Source organism: Bufo bufo, chromosome 4 (assembly GCF_905171765.1).
Source record: "Bufo bufo chromosome 4, aBufBuf1.1, whole genome shotgun sequence".
In the NCBI taxonomy this organism is placed as follows: Eukaryota; Metazoa; Chordata; class Amphibia; order Anura; family Bufonidae; genus Bufo; species Bufo bufo.
The window spans coordinates 427,835,622-427,849,832 of record NC_053392.1 but is presented as its reverse complement, the minus strand read 5'-3'; the positions used below and the strand labels follow the sequence as shown (position 1 = coordinate 427,849,832).

The following is a 14,211-nucleotide window of genomic DNA, read 5'->3' as shown; positions in this document are numbered from 1 at the left end:
TTTCAAGTTCAACGATTAAACGTTTTTGTGTTTATACATTTGAAAAAAAATTAAGGTAAGTAAAAAACATTGGTAAGTATTGAATACAGAAGTGTCCTTCAAAGCTTCAACAATGGAAGAAGACAGAAGATTAATATTCTTTCGGTGTTCCCCAAAAATATTCCATGTTGGAATAAGTTGTCTACTAGCTCTTCGGTTCTACGTTACAAAGTTTGTTATATTTTACAAAAAAAATGGTAAGTTTGATTTTTCATTACCGTTGCTATCCATACAAAATGTATTTATTAATTTATTTATTTTTTTCCAACAGGATTTTTGAAAATGCCATCCGCTTGTTGGATCAAGAACTGTTTTTTTGTTGCAGGACGTCTCCACAACGGCCACGAAATTAAATTGCACTGCTTTCCCAACAGTAGGGAAAGAATAATGGAATGGTTGTCAATATTAATTCCTTTGGGGGGAGAGGAATTAAATTGTATAGCCGAAGACATTATTACTTGCAAAAATAAAAATTATAATAAATATAAACTGTGTTTACATTTCACAGAAGACAGTTTCATTGTCAATGCTAGCGGACGTCTAATTCGTCCAATTTCAAATCCAACCATATTTGAAAAATTATTGGATTCAGAAAAGAAAGTGCCAGACAATTTGAAAAAAAGAAAAAGAATAACAAAAAAACAATCTGAAAATCTGAGTGGGCAACAGTTTGAGAATATAGTTTTGTCCTCAGAATCATTTTTAAATACAGAGTCAAGCGATCAGACTGAATTTGTTTCTTGCGTGGAAAATCAACAAGTAACAGAGACTGTTGAAATTCCAACTTTAAAATTCAGTGATGCTTCGACTCAGACCGATTTTGATTTAACAAATTCAATTATTAATAATCTAGAATCAAACGTGGTCCTTGTGGAACAAGAATCCCCTCTAAGACAACTTACTCATATTGTAACTGAATCCACACCTTTGCCAAAAGCTTCAACTATTCTAAATCAAAGTAGCATTCCTTTTGTTAGCCTGCTGTCTCCCATTACTATTGAAAAAGACCAAATTTTGTTGCAACCTGAAGATGTTGATAACTGTGATGATGATGTGGTTAGTGGAATTTTTCCATTAACTGGTGAAAATCAGGAGTTCAGCAATATTTTCAGTCATGCTGAAGCTGATGTAGGTAAAGGTCTGGATTCAAGGGATAACTTGTATGACACTTTGATGATAAGCCACTGCTCATCTGATTTGATTGCATTACAGTCAGTTTTGGAAACTTACCATGATAATTCTATCCTTGAACCAACAGTTGAAGACATGGTGACCGATGATAAATTTATAGTTAACGAAAGTTGCCTTGATGCACTTCTACGTCAGGTGAAATGTCAGTATACTGACGGTTGTAATCTAACCGTATGTTCGTTTTCAAAAGAAAGGCTGGGAAGCGCTTTGACAATTCGCGGTAGTTGTAGGAGGGGGCACTCGTCTTTATTATGGAGTAGCCAGCCTAAAATTGGTTCTTTTAGCTGCTTCAATATTGTGCAGTGGACTAAATTTTCAAAAGGTCAAAGAGTTTTTTAACATTTTTGGTTTAACCGCAATTTCAGAGACAAGTTTTTACCGTTATCAAGCCAAATTAGTTTTCCCTGCAATTGATATTGCCTGGCAGGAAGAAAAAAGGAAAGTACATGAAGAAATGCATGAATTTCCCATGTGTATAGCTGGAGATGGTCAATGTGATAGCCCCGGCCACTCAGCAAAATATTGTACCTATACAGTTATGGACCTATATACAGAAAAAATTATTGATTTTGAAGTTGTGCATCAAAGCCAGTGCAGTTCTTCAGTTGCTATGGAGAAGTTTGGTTTCAAAACGGTTATGGAAAGAATAATTAACAACGGCTTTGACGTATGTGTCTTTGTCTCTGATCGACATGTCAGTATCAAAAAGTTGATGCGTGAGTTGTACACTGACATAGACCATCAGTTTGACATTTGGCATTACGCAAAGTCTTTAAAAAAAAAATTGTTAAAGGCGAGTAACGGAAGAGCTGGAAAGGAACTGAAACCATGGATCGATAAGATAGTTAACCATTTCTGGTGGAGTGTAAAAACGTGTGACCACAATGAAGTTTTCTTCATGGAACGTTTGAATTCTGTTCTCTATCACATACTAGACATGCACGAGTGGGAAAATGGAGAACACTACAAAAAATGCTCCCATGATGATTACCGGAAAACCCTTCAGTATTATGGCTAAAAAAGGAGAGTACCGCTTTTCGTAGACTGGAGGAGATCGTCCAAAACCAACAATTCTTGAGTGATGTTCCACACTTGATCAGAAATTGCCACACCGGACCACTTGAAGCCTTCCACAGCTTAGTACTAAAGTTTCGTACTAAAAGAATACATTTTGGAATTGATAGCATGGAAGCTAGAACAAAACTTGCTATTTTAGCACATAATAAGAATCTCGGAAGAGAACAAGCAGTAGTTAAACTTCCAACATCTGTCTCAGCTCCCATTGGTACAAAACGAACAAAATTAATTCTTCCAAAGGGCAAAAAACGCTGGACGGTGAAAAACATTTATGAAGCAATGAGTATAGAACATTGTGAGAAAATTTTAGCCGACTGTTTAAAAATAGCATTAGGAGACCTCACATCAGAATGGAATAGTCGGACACCAGATCTTCCACCCAACATTGCAAATGTTGAGCGGCCTAAAAAGAAGTTGTTCTACGTCAACATTGGTCTCGGTTTGGCAAGTAAAAATTATTGACTGGTCAGCTATCCTGAGAAACAAAAATTTTATTGTTCAGTTCCATCCAATATTGTTTGTTGCTTTTCCGTTACTTAACTATTTTTGATTGGTTATTGGTTTTGCTTTATGAGAAGCCAAAGTATTTTTTAAGTATTTTAATGTTTGCAGTTTCAAAGTTTTTAGTTTTTTCCTGGTTTTAGAATATGTCTCCACCCGTGGCGTGCGAATGTTCCAACCAACTCTACGGTAGGTGGATGCAAAGAGGAAAAGTTTGAGCGTTTCAGTGTGTTTCTTTTGGGATGACTAACAATTACCTTTGTGCACAGGTGGAGAAGAACGGAGGAAGGCCACACTGTCTTTCCAGGACGTGAGATAGCCGATTATGCAAGCGGTAAGAAAGGAGTAACGTGGAGATATCCCACTGTACGGATTCCTAATTGGTGTTATTCATTTTTCATATCCCTTTTTATTTTGGATACAGGTGGATTGACTGTGTGTTGAGAAGGAATTCTCTCCAGCCGTGGCGTGATATTGTTCCAACCAACTCTACGGTACGTGGATGCAAGGAGGAAAAGTTTGAGCGTTTCAGTGTGTTTCTTTTGGGATGACTAACAATTACCTTTGTGCACAGGTGGAGAAGAACGGAGGAAGGCCACACTGTCTTTCCAGGACGTGAGATAGCCGATTATGCAAGCGGTAAGAAAGGAGTAACGTGGACATATCCCACTGTACGGATTCCTAATTGGTGTTATTCATTTTTCATATCCCTTTTTATTTTGGATACAGGTGGATTGACTGTGTGTTGAGAAGGAATTCTCTCCAGCCGTGGCGTGATATTGTTCCAACCAACTCTACGGTAGGTGGATGCAAGGAGGAAAAGTTTGAGCGTTTCAGTGTGTTTCTTTTGGGATGACTAACAATTACCTTTGTGCACAGGTGGAGAAGAACGGAGGAAGGCCACACTGTCTTTCCAGGACGAGAGATAGCCGATTATGCAAGCGGTAAGAAAGAAGTAACGTGGACATATCCCACTGTACGGATTCCTAATTGGTGTTATTCATTTTTCATATCCCTTTTTATTTTGGATACAGGTGGATTGACTGTGTGTTGAGAAGGAATTATCTCCAGCCGTGGCGTGATATTATTCCAACCAACTCTACGGTAGGTGGATGCAAGGAGAAAAAGTTTGAGCGTTTCAGTGTGTTTCTTTTGGGATGACTAACAATTACCTTTGTGCACAGGTGGAGAAGAACGGAGGAAGGCCACACTGTCTTTTCAGGATGTGAGATAGCCGATTATGCAAGCGGTAAGAAAGGAGTAACGTGGAGATATCCCACTGTACGGATTCCTAATTGGTGTTATTCATTTTTCATATCCCTTTTTATTTTGGATACAGGTGGATTGACTGTGTGTTGAGAAGGAATTCTCTCCAGCCGTGGCGTGATATTGTTCCAACCAACTCTACGGTAGGTGGATGCAAGGAGAAAAAGTTTGAGCGTTTCAGTGTGTTTCTTTTGGAATGACTAACAATTACCTTTGTGCACAGGTGGAGAAGAACGGAGGAAGGCCACACTGTCTTTCCAGGACGTGAGATAGCCGATTATGCAAGCGGTAAGAAAGGAGTAACGTGGAGTAATCCCACTGTACGGATTCCTAATTGGTGTTATTCATTTTTCATATCCCTTTTTATTTTGGATACAGGTGGATTGACTGTGTGTTGAGAAGGAATTCTCTCCAGCCGTGGCGTGATATTATTCCAACCAACTCTACGGTAGGTGGATGCAAGGAGAAAAAGTTTGAGCGTTTCAGTGTGTTTCTTTTGGGATGACTAACAATTACCTTTGTGCACAGGTGGAGAAGAACGGAGGAAGGCCACACTGTCTTTCCAGGACGTGAGATAGCCGATTATGCAAGCGGTAAGAAAGGAGTAACGTGGACATATCCCACTGTACGGATTCCTAATTGGTGTTATTCATTTTTCATATCCCTTTCTATTTTGGATACAGGTAGATTGACTGAGTGCAGGAGATAATCGCTTCCGACTTGCGGTGTGATATATTTTTTTCTGTGTGGCTCTACGATAGGTACATGAAAATAGAAAATGTTTTCCAGCTTTGGTGTTTGACCTTTTTTTTCAACAGGCAGTGTTTTGATCATAATTTTGATGACTAACAATTTCCTTTTTACACAGGTGGAGAAGATGGAAATGCCCTGGCTTGCCTTGATGGGACGGAACACAGATCTATATAACTCATCAGAGAGCACAGTGTTTCTAGCAAAGTCAACACACTACAAAAAATTGTATGCTCTGTGTGAACATAAGTCATTGTAATTTAGATTGTCTGTGACAATTCTAGAATTTATGTAAATTTTTTTTTTTGTAATGTTGAAGTTTTATAGCCAAGTAGAGTAAATAACATTGTAATAATATTATGCTCTGTATTGAGCAAAGTCATTGGCTGTTATACTATTGTAAAAATTGTCATAAAGTATATATGTTTATGTAAATTTATATTTTTAGACCGAATTCAGAAAAAAGAAAAAAAAAATTGTAATTATTATGCTCTGTAATGAGCTACGTTATTATCTGTTTTATTTTATCAGAATTCCAGAACTCTTGTAAAAATTTTCGGAATACATATATATATTTTTTTTTTTCAAGTGTTGTTTCACACTTGCAGCAGAATGGATACGTCAGCCAGTTCACTGTGTCTGACCAGTCCTGTCGCTATTTCACCGTACCGCCACTTCATCCACATTGACTATAATGGTGACGGTGGGGGAGCTGCGGTGCAGCATGGCAGTGCCAGGGGCTAGTACGCTGGACGAAAATTAAAGCAAGTCTTACATTTTTCGTCCAGTGGCCTCTTTCCCCGCACTGTCTTGCTGAGCCGGATTTCCACCACCATACCCATAATAGTCAATGTGGATGGAGCAGAAAAATAGCTGCAGGACTGATCCGACAGGGTGAACAGGCTGCAGGATCCGTCAAGCCACAAGTGTGAAAGTACCCAAATTTACAAGTTTAATAGCCCAGTAGGGGTACTTTTACATTTGTGGCCTATTGGATCCATCCGGCCGCAAGTGTCAAGCTACACTAAACATAAGAAAAAAATTGTATCAATATTTTGAAGGAATTTGTGTGATTGATCAGGCATTTTTAAAAATTATCATGGTCCTGATCATTGTTACAAATGCCATCTGTTGCCATACGTATCTAATGGTCCGGCAGACAGTTCCATCAACCAAACTGCTTGCCTGATCACTCTCCCGCAAGTGTGAAAGTATCCTTATGTGGCAAATCAAGAACCCTTGGAATATTTTTTGTAATATGTATGTTTTGGTTTGATTTTGCTGATAAGTAAGCCTGGCTAACCTAAGAAAAAAAATTGTAACAATATTATTCTGTGTATGGACAAAATTCATTGCTTATATTTTTATTTATCAAATACAGAACTCTTGTTATATTGTTTGTTTCAAATAAACTGTAATTAACTTTATTATAATTAAAGTTTTGTGTATTTATTCTCAATATATATGAATTATTAATAAAAATAAGGGTTGAACTAGAATAATTTTCCAAAATATAGAAAAATTTAAAACTTTATTCCATGGCTAGGTACTCTGCAGGCTCTTCCCTGTACATAAGAAATCCACACTAATCTTGGTCAGGGTCGGGAAATACAGTTCTTATCACAGAGACAGCACAAGATGGAATCGGTCTTCTTTTGCCAACACCAAGATAGCCGTGTATCCAAGCAGTGAATCCTCTATAAGCAGTTTTTCTTAACAGCCTGTATGTTCAAAAAATTTAATAAAAATTCAGTCAGTACAGATTATCTGTAATTTACGTGACATTCACGATTGCATTTATCTATTACAGAACACAGTTTGGTCCAGGGTGCTATATGATAGGTAAAAAAATATCAATTCAATCCCCATGCTTTCTAAATGGAGAGCAATTCATTCAGTATGTCTTTAGTTCAGTCTTTTTAACTGATCTTTACTGAAATAATTTCACAGCATTGTAAGATTTTATATTTTGTCAAAAAATAATACATTTTAGCTGGAATACTGGATCCAGTTTATTTTAACATATCAAAATATACAAATGCAGGATCTATCCTTACTGTGCATGTAGAGGCCTTTATAACCCTGTAATGCTAGGCATTTTAGTAAACGATCATGCATTTTTAATACCAGATAATTTGGAAAAATACACGATCAGTCAGATTAATTTACATCCGTTTGCATATAGTTTTTCTGAAACTTGCAGCCAATTCTGTCAAAATCTGTTTGATGGATCAGTTTTCCACATTGGGGAAATTAGCCTCATCAGAAAAAAAGAATAGAAAAATGATTTAGGAAAATACACTTATATGTTAAAACATACATGACAAATTAGAGTACCTATTCATATCTTTATCCGGTGGCGGATGCATAACTTGACCTATAGCACGCAACGAGACCTCAACCCTTCCTCGATCTTCACAAAAGTGATGAAAGTATTCGTGTTCAATTATACACTTCATGTCTTCAATATAGGGTTCGATATTTGAGACTTCTTTACAGCAGATAGATTCTACTGCAGTAGGCATTGGTTTACAATTTGTACAACTACACCATATGGTATTTCCAATTCTGTTTTCAGACTCGTCAATTTCACTATTCTCCACAATGTTTGTAGAACATGTGGGATTATCCGGAAAACATGGATCGGAATTATCTGTACCACCGTATTTTGCTTGAAGATGCTTCTTCAGCCATTCCAACTAGACACGACAAAAAGTGATGATTTAGCCAAAAGTCTGATAGTACTATTATATGAAAAATTTACAAATAATAAATAGAAAAAATGTACTTTGTCAGATCTTGTTGATGAAGGATTCAGTAGTACTTCCTCATTGACAACGTCCATTGTTATACCTGTTAGAAAAAATTCAAATTGATATTTTTTTAAAGGAGGTAGACTAATTATTAATATCATGACATCTTTACCAGGTTGTTGAGTGTGACCACTATAATTTAGTAACTGCATGCATGGTGGATCAGTAAACTCATATGACACTTGACGTCAGTACTTTTTCTACACAATACTTGGAATGTATTATAATTAGCATATAACCGATTGGAAAAAGATATCAAAATGAGAGTACTGTATTAGTGTAGCATATATTTCAATAAAGTGGTTATAGTCAAACATGGCTTGTTTGTCTGTTTAAAAATTACTTGCAGTGTTAGAAACGGAAGCAGCTGTAACATAATAGTAGGCAAAGGGAGTATTACTGGCAGTTTTTCACAGCTTGCTGAGAAGAACCCAACGAGAGCCGGAGTACAAACAATCCACCATAAAGGTACTTTCACACTTGCGGCAGGACGGATCTGACAGGCTGTACACCCGGTCGGATCCGTTGTTTCGCTGTGCCGACGCTCCGTCCCCATTGACTCTAATGGGGAAGTGGGCAGCGCTCCGGCGCAGTACACGGCGAAAGTCCGCCGGAGTAAAAGTCCTGCATGTCTGACTTTTCAGTCCGGTGGACTTTCGCCGTGCACTGCCGTACTGCGCCGGAGCGCTGCCCACTTCCCCATTATAGTCAATGGGGACAGAGCGTCGGCACGGCGAAACAACAGATCCGACAGGGTGAACGGCCTGTCAGATCCGTGCTGCCGCAAGTGTGAAAGTAACCCAAGCCAGTTGTCCAACAAGCTCGCCTTATAGTAGAAAACAATGTATTATCCTCGTTTGGTTGATCCGTGGCTGATTATGATAACACGGTTAGCCTCAGTGCCTTTTTAAAGCCAAAATGCCAAAAAAAAAAAGGCGTGGGGTCCCCCGTAAAATATCATAACCAGCCAAAGGTAAACCAACAGCTGTGAGCTGCCATTATCAGGGTGAGAAGGGCCATGGTTTTTGGCTGCTTCTCAGCCTAGTAATAACAGCCCACAGCCGTCCCAAGAGAGAAACCATCACATCAGATGGTTTCTGGCTTGACGGCAACCCGGCTATTCCCGGCATCCCTGGGGCTTTGGATACCGGGGTAATTGATTTGGGTTTTACTGTGGGCACAGTTGTCACAATCCAAAACAAGCTGGCCGACAATAAGAGCTTGTCATAGTGATGGGAGCCTCAGTACAGAGGTAACCATTACTACCACTGCAAGTATAGAATAGCACGAGTACTAATAGCCATGTTTTGAACCACTTTATTGAAATAATGACTCCCAGCTCATGCCCTCGTCAACCATTTTAATAAGTAGTTTATGCTTTACTTTTCAGTTCTCTTCTGCAAACTGGATGACGTCCAATCTCTTATCTGTAAAAAAAAAAAAAAAAAGGTTTCAATGCGTTATGTAAAATCATTACTTGACAATATAAATACAGATGTTTTGACACAATGACAACTTATTTGGTGAAAAATTAATAAAGTTATTTAGCCCTCAGTAAGGAGAGAGAGTATAAATGGCAACAGTAATATTGCCACAGTGGACAACGTGTCTCGTCCCTTTATATTCGTTGCCTCATGGGAGGTGGCCACTGAGGGGGTAGTTGCTACTACTAACCCCTGCATGCTCGTTGCCTTAGGGAAAGGGGGGGCCACTGAGGGGGTTGCTACTACTACCCCTGCATGCTCGTTGCCTTAGGGGAAAGGGGGACCACTGAGGGGGGTTGCTACTACTACCCCCTGCATGCTCGTTGCCTCAGGGGAGGGGGGGCACTGAGGGGGTAGCTACTACTACCCCCTGCATGCTCGTTACCTTAGAGGGAAAGGGGGGCCACTGAGGGGGTAGCTACTACTACCCCCTGTATGCTCGTTGCCTTAGGGGAAAGGGGGAGCACTGAGGGGGTAGCTACTACTACCCCCTGCATGCTCGTTGCCTTAGGGGAAAGCGGGGCCACTGAGGGGGTAGCTACTACTACCCCCATCATGCTCGTTGCCTTAGGGGAAAGCGGGGCCACTGAGGGGGTAGCTACTACTACCCCCATCATGCTCGTTGCCTTAGGGGAAAGGGGGACCACTGAGGGGGTAGCTACTACTACCCTCATCATGCTCGTTGCCTTAGGGGAAAGCGGGGCCACTGAGGGGGTAGCTACTACTACCCCCTGCATGCTCGTTGCCTTAGGGGAAAGGGGGACCACTGAGGGGGTAGCTACTACTACCCCCTGCATGCTCGTTGGCTCAGGGGAAGGGGGGGCACTGAGGGGGTAGCTACTACTACCCCCTGCATGCTCGTTGTCTCAGGGGAGGTGGAACTGAGGGGGTAGCTACTACTACCCCCATCATGCTCGTTGCCTTAGGGGAAAGGGGGGCCACTGAGGGGGTAGCTACTACTACCCCCTGCATGCTCGTTGCCTTAGGGGAAAGGGGGGCCACTGAGGGGGGAGCTACTACTACCCCCATCATGCTCGTTGCCTTAGGGGAAAGCGGGGCCACTGAGGGGGTAGCTACTACTACCCCCATCATGCTCGTTGCCTTAGGGGAAAGCGGGGCCACTGAGGGGGTAGCTGCTACTACTACCCCCATCATGCTCGTTGCCTTAGGGGAAAGGGGGACCACTGAGGGGGTAGCTCCTACTACCCCCTGCATGCTCGTTGCCTTAGGGGAAAGCGGGGCCACTGAGGGGATAGCTACTACTACCCCCATCATGCTCGTTGCCTTCAGGGAAAGCGGGGCCACTGAGGGGGTAGCTACTACTACCCCCATCATGCTCGTTGCCTTAGGGGAAAGCGGGGCCACTGAGGGGGTAGCTGCTACTACTACCCCCATCATGCTCGTTGCCTTAGGGGAAAGGGGGACCACTGAGGGGGTAGCTCCTACTACCCCCTGCATGCTCGTTGCCTTAGGGGAAAGCGGGGCCACTGAGGGGATAGCTACTACTACCCCCATCATGCTCGTTGCCTTAGGGGAAAGCGGGACCACTGAGGGGGTAGCTACTACTACCCCCTGCATGCTCATTGCCTCAGGGGAGGGGGGCACTGAGGGGGTAGCTACTACTACCCCCTGCATGCTCGTTGCCTTAGGGGAAAGCGGGGCCACTGAGGGGGTAGCTACTACTACCCCCATCATGCTCGTTGCCTTAGGGGAAAGCGGGACCACTGAGGGGGTAGCTACTACTACCCCCTGCATGCTCGTTGCCTCAGGGGAGGGGGGGCACTGAGGGGCTAGCTACTACTACCCCCTGCATGCTCGTTGCCTCAGGGGAGGGGGTAGCTAATACTACCCCCCTGCATGCTCGTTGTCTCAGGGGAGGTAAAACTGAGGGGGTAGCTAATACTACCCCCTTGTATTTAGAGACATCATGCTCGTTCGTCTAGGGGTGATTTTGACACTTACCCGAACGATGCCGTCACTGCTGCTGCTGTCTTCTGCGCTGGGGACTCCGAGACGGTGCCGGCTCCGGAACTCTGCAAGCTCAAGTTCTTGCCAGAACTTGAGCTCCGTCTCCCTTGCTAAGAGCCAAGCACTGCGATTGGATGCGCTCGCAGCAAGGGAGACAGAAGACCGCCTACCATACCTAGGGAATCGACGCCTACTATAATTTGCATATGAGGCGCCAAACATAATGGGGGTCAAAGCGGACGAACGGGGGGTCCATTAGAAATAAGAAACCGTGTCTGGGCATCACTGGCAGCAGCAGCATAAGGTAGTGTTGTTAGTTCACATATTTTTTTTTGGTGAAAGGTCCTCTTTAAGGAAAGTCAAACTGGAGCATAAAAAGATGAAGCTGCAGGAGGGCTCATTGCCTAAACGCAAACAATCTATTCTCTCTGCTAAGCTACAAAAGTTAGAAGAAGAGATTATGTTTCTAGAAGAGGAAAAACTGTCCATAGAGAAAAACGGTGGCCTATTCATGGAGAAATTTAATAACGACATGTCTGGAACTGAGTCTGAGTTGTCAGGGCCACAGATCAGGAGTGAGGGAAAAAAAGAGGTAATAGAGGAATCTGGGGAGGACTCCTTGCCAGCAGGGCAGGGAGAACCTTCCTGGAGCCAGGAAACAGTATCTGGAGAAGAAAGTGGATCTGGTGGAGGGCTGATTCTAAAAAAAATAAAACAGTTGGAATCCCCAATGGGGAAATTTTACTTTTGTAATGAAGAGATTCCTGAAGATGAGACAGTAAAGGGTAAAAAAAATAAAAGCAAGATTGTGGAGAGGGAGCTCCTGGTATATGAGCCTCTAAAACCCGCTGCTGGGCCCAGCCTTGCTCCTGTAGTGGAGCTAGGCCATACAGAGCGGGAGAGTTGTTTGGCTGCAGACAAAGTCGCGGTAAGGGCGGACAAGGTAGCTCCTTCTGCGGTACAAGGGGTGGTGGTGCCTGCAAAAGCACCACTGAGGTGTGGGGTGAACCCGGCCAGTCTATTGGGAGTGAGTGGTGGTTCCCAGGGAAAAAGTGATAAACATGCAGTGAAAAGTGGAGTGGACGATGCAAAAAGAGATGTGAAAGGTAGTATGAAAGAAGGGGAGAATGGAGTCGGTAATGCAGGACCAAGTGAGGATGCAAGTGTGGATGCATGTGGGAATGCAAATGTAAGTGAAAATACGGAAGTGAGTGGAAATTATGTAAGTGGGTATGTTGTAGGTGGTGAAAATGTGTATATGGAAGAATATGATGAAAGGATTTTGACTGCTGAGGATATGGAGAAATTGAGAAAAGAGGAGGAGGAGGAAGAAAAGGAGAAACAGGGAAAAAAGGCAAAACATACTTTTTCAAATATCGTTCAGCAGGGAACAAGGAACTCTTTGCCCACAGGATCTGGCAACGGCGCCTCTTGGGGGCCTTGAAAGAGGGTGCGGAGACCTCCAAACAAGTAGAGGGTGAATCGGTTGACCTGTCTTTCTGGACGGAGAGACTGAGAGCCTTCCGAGAGCAAAAGGGGGGTGAGACCGTCTGGACCGTAGGAATGTGGCCCGTCTGTTCCAGGAAGACTGTTGTGGAGCTTTTCCTGCAGATGGGTTTTGAGGCGAAAGACATCTATGCCCTCATCCATCCCTACGGGACCAAGTTCTTTGACGTTAGCTTTGTCCGACCAGAAGGGCTTGAGCTCTTCTGGTCCAGATATGAGATGATAAAGAGCACCCCGGAGTGGCAGGGTTTTGCCGTCCAGGCTATCACCCGCCAGAACAAGGTGAAGAAAGTGACTGTGTTAACTTGTAATGAGTCTCTTTCTAGTATAGACATAGCGACCTGGCTGAGTCGCTACGGTGAGGTGGGCTACCCAGCCAAGGTCCTGGACAAGCACAGTATTTGGTCGGGGGCCTGGACCTTTAACATGATGTTGAGGGCCCAGGGAAATTCTGTTACCCATATCCCCTCCTCCGTCTTCATAGGGAGGGATCGGATAATGTTTTTTTTACCAGGGGCAGCCAAAGGTCTGCCACAGGTGCGGCGACCCCACACACTTCAGTGCACAGTGTAAGACCCAGAGGTGGAGGTGTGGAGGGAGTGACCATCTTGCCGCAACGTGTCGGAAGATCATGTGTAACCTGTGTGCAGACCTGGGTCACCCGATTAGTCGCTGTCCGCTTGCCTTTGCCAACCAGGCTCAGGGACAGGCTCAGAACCAGGTAGATACTAGCCGGAAGGCTGGGCCTGCAGTTGGTGAAGAGTCTGCTGCCGGGACTGGGCAGGCTGGTGAGGGGACAAGTGCCGGGGATCCCAGCACTGGAGGAAGCAAAAAGGATTCCGATAAGGTAAAAAAAATTACGGCAGCTAGGGCCAGGCGGCAGGAACGCCGCAAACAGGAGGCAGCTGATCCCTCAACTGGTACCCTAGTTGAGAATCCGGCCAATAGTGGCCAAGATGACAGTGATGATGATGGGAACCCCAGAGTTCATCCCGAAGAGGCCAACCTCTCCGCTGTCTCTGTCTCCTCAGGTGGGGATAGTGTGGATGAGGAGGACAGTGAATGGTTGGTGAGGAGGAGGAACAAGCAGGGTTAGAAAAGAAACAGCAAGAGAGAGGGCAGGAAGGCCTCTCTTGAGTGGGATCCGTCCATCCCACTCTCCCTTGACCAGATACCAAGGAAGGTTTCGGCTGGTGCCCCTCTTGTGGAGGTCTCCAACCGGTATGGCGTCCTAAGCGATACCTCCGAGGCTGGCTTGGCTGAGGGGGAAGCGAGGGATGCAGTGCCGGAGGGTGAGAAGGCCTCCTCGCGGGTTGCCGGGCCCTGCCCTTCAGAGGGGAAACCTTCTGGAGGAAGGGCCAAGTCAGATCCTGTGGGCAAAGAGAAATGTGATATGGATGTCTCCAAATGCCTGAAAAGGCAGAAAGAAAGTGAGGAGTCAGATGGTTGTGATGGTGAGGGTGGCAGTGGGGTTAAGAAGAAAGCTATCTAGTTCAATCACTTATGATGGCGGAACTCACCCTGTTGACGCTAGCAAGCATTAACGTTGCTAGCATTAAGTCAGACGTGGCTCGTTATGCGGCCTTTAATTTTTTCAGCCATCTTGATGCTAATAT

The 14,211-nt window shown here is 43.7% G+C and overlaps 2 long non-coding RNA genes across 2 annotated transcripts; both read left to right on the top strand.

Moving 5' to 3' along the window:
• The first annotated feature begins 3,076 nt into the window (after positions 1-3,076).
• LOC120997223 lies at positions 3,077-3,738 on the top strand. The gene is made up of 5 exons (XR_005778125.1): positions 3,077-3,142; positions 3,233-3,302; positions 3,383-3,447; positions 3,538-3,607; positions 3,688-3,738. It is a non-coding gene; the product is annotated as an uncharacterized LOC120997223 (long non-coding RNA).
• Positions 3,739-4,151: 413 nt separating this feature from the next.
• Positions 4,152-4,510, top strand: LOC120997222. The gene is made up of 3 exons (XR_005778124.1): positions 4,152-4,217; positions 4,298-4,362; positions 4,453-4,510. It is a non-coding gene; the product is annotated as an uncharacterized LOC120997222 (long non-coding RNA).
• Positions 4,511-14,211: the final 9,701 nt, after the last annotated feature.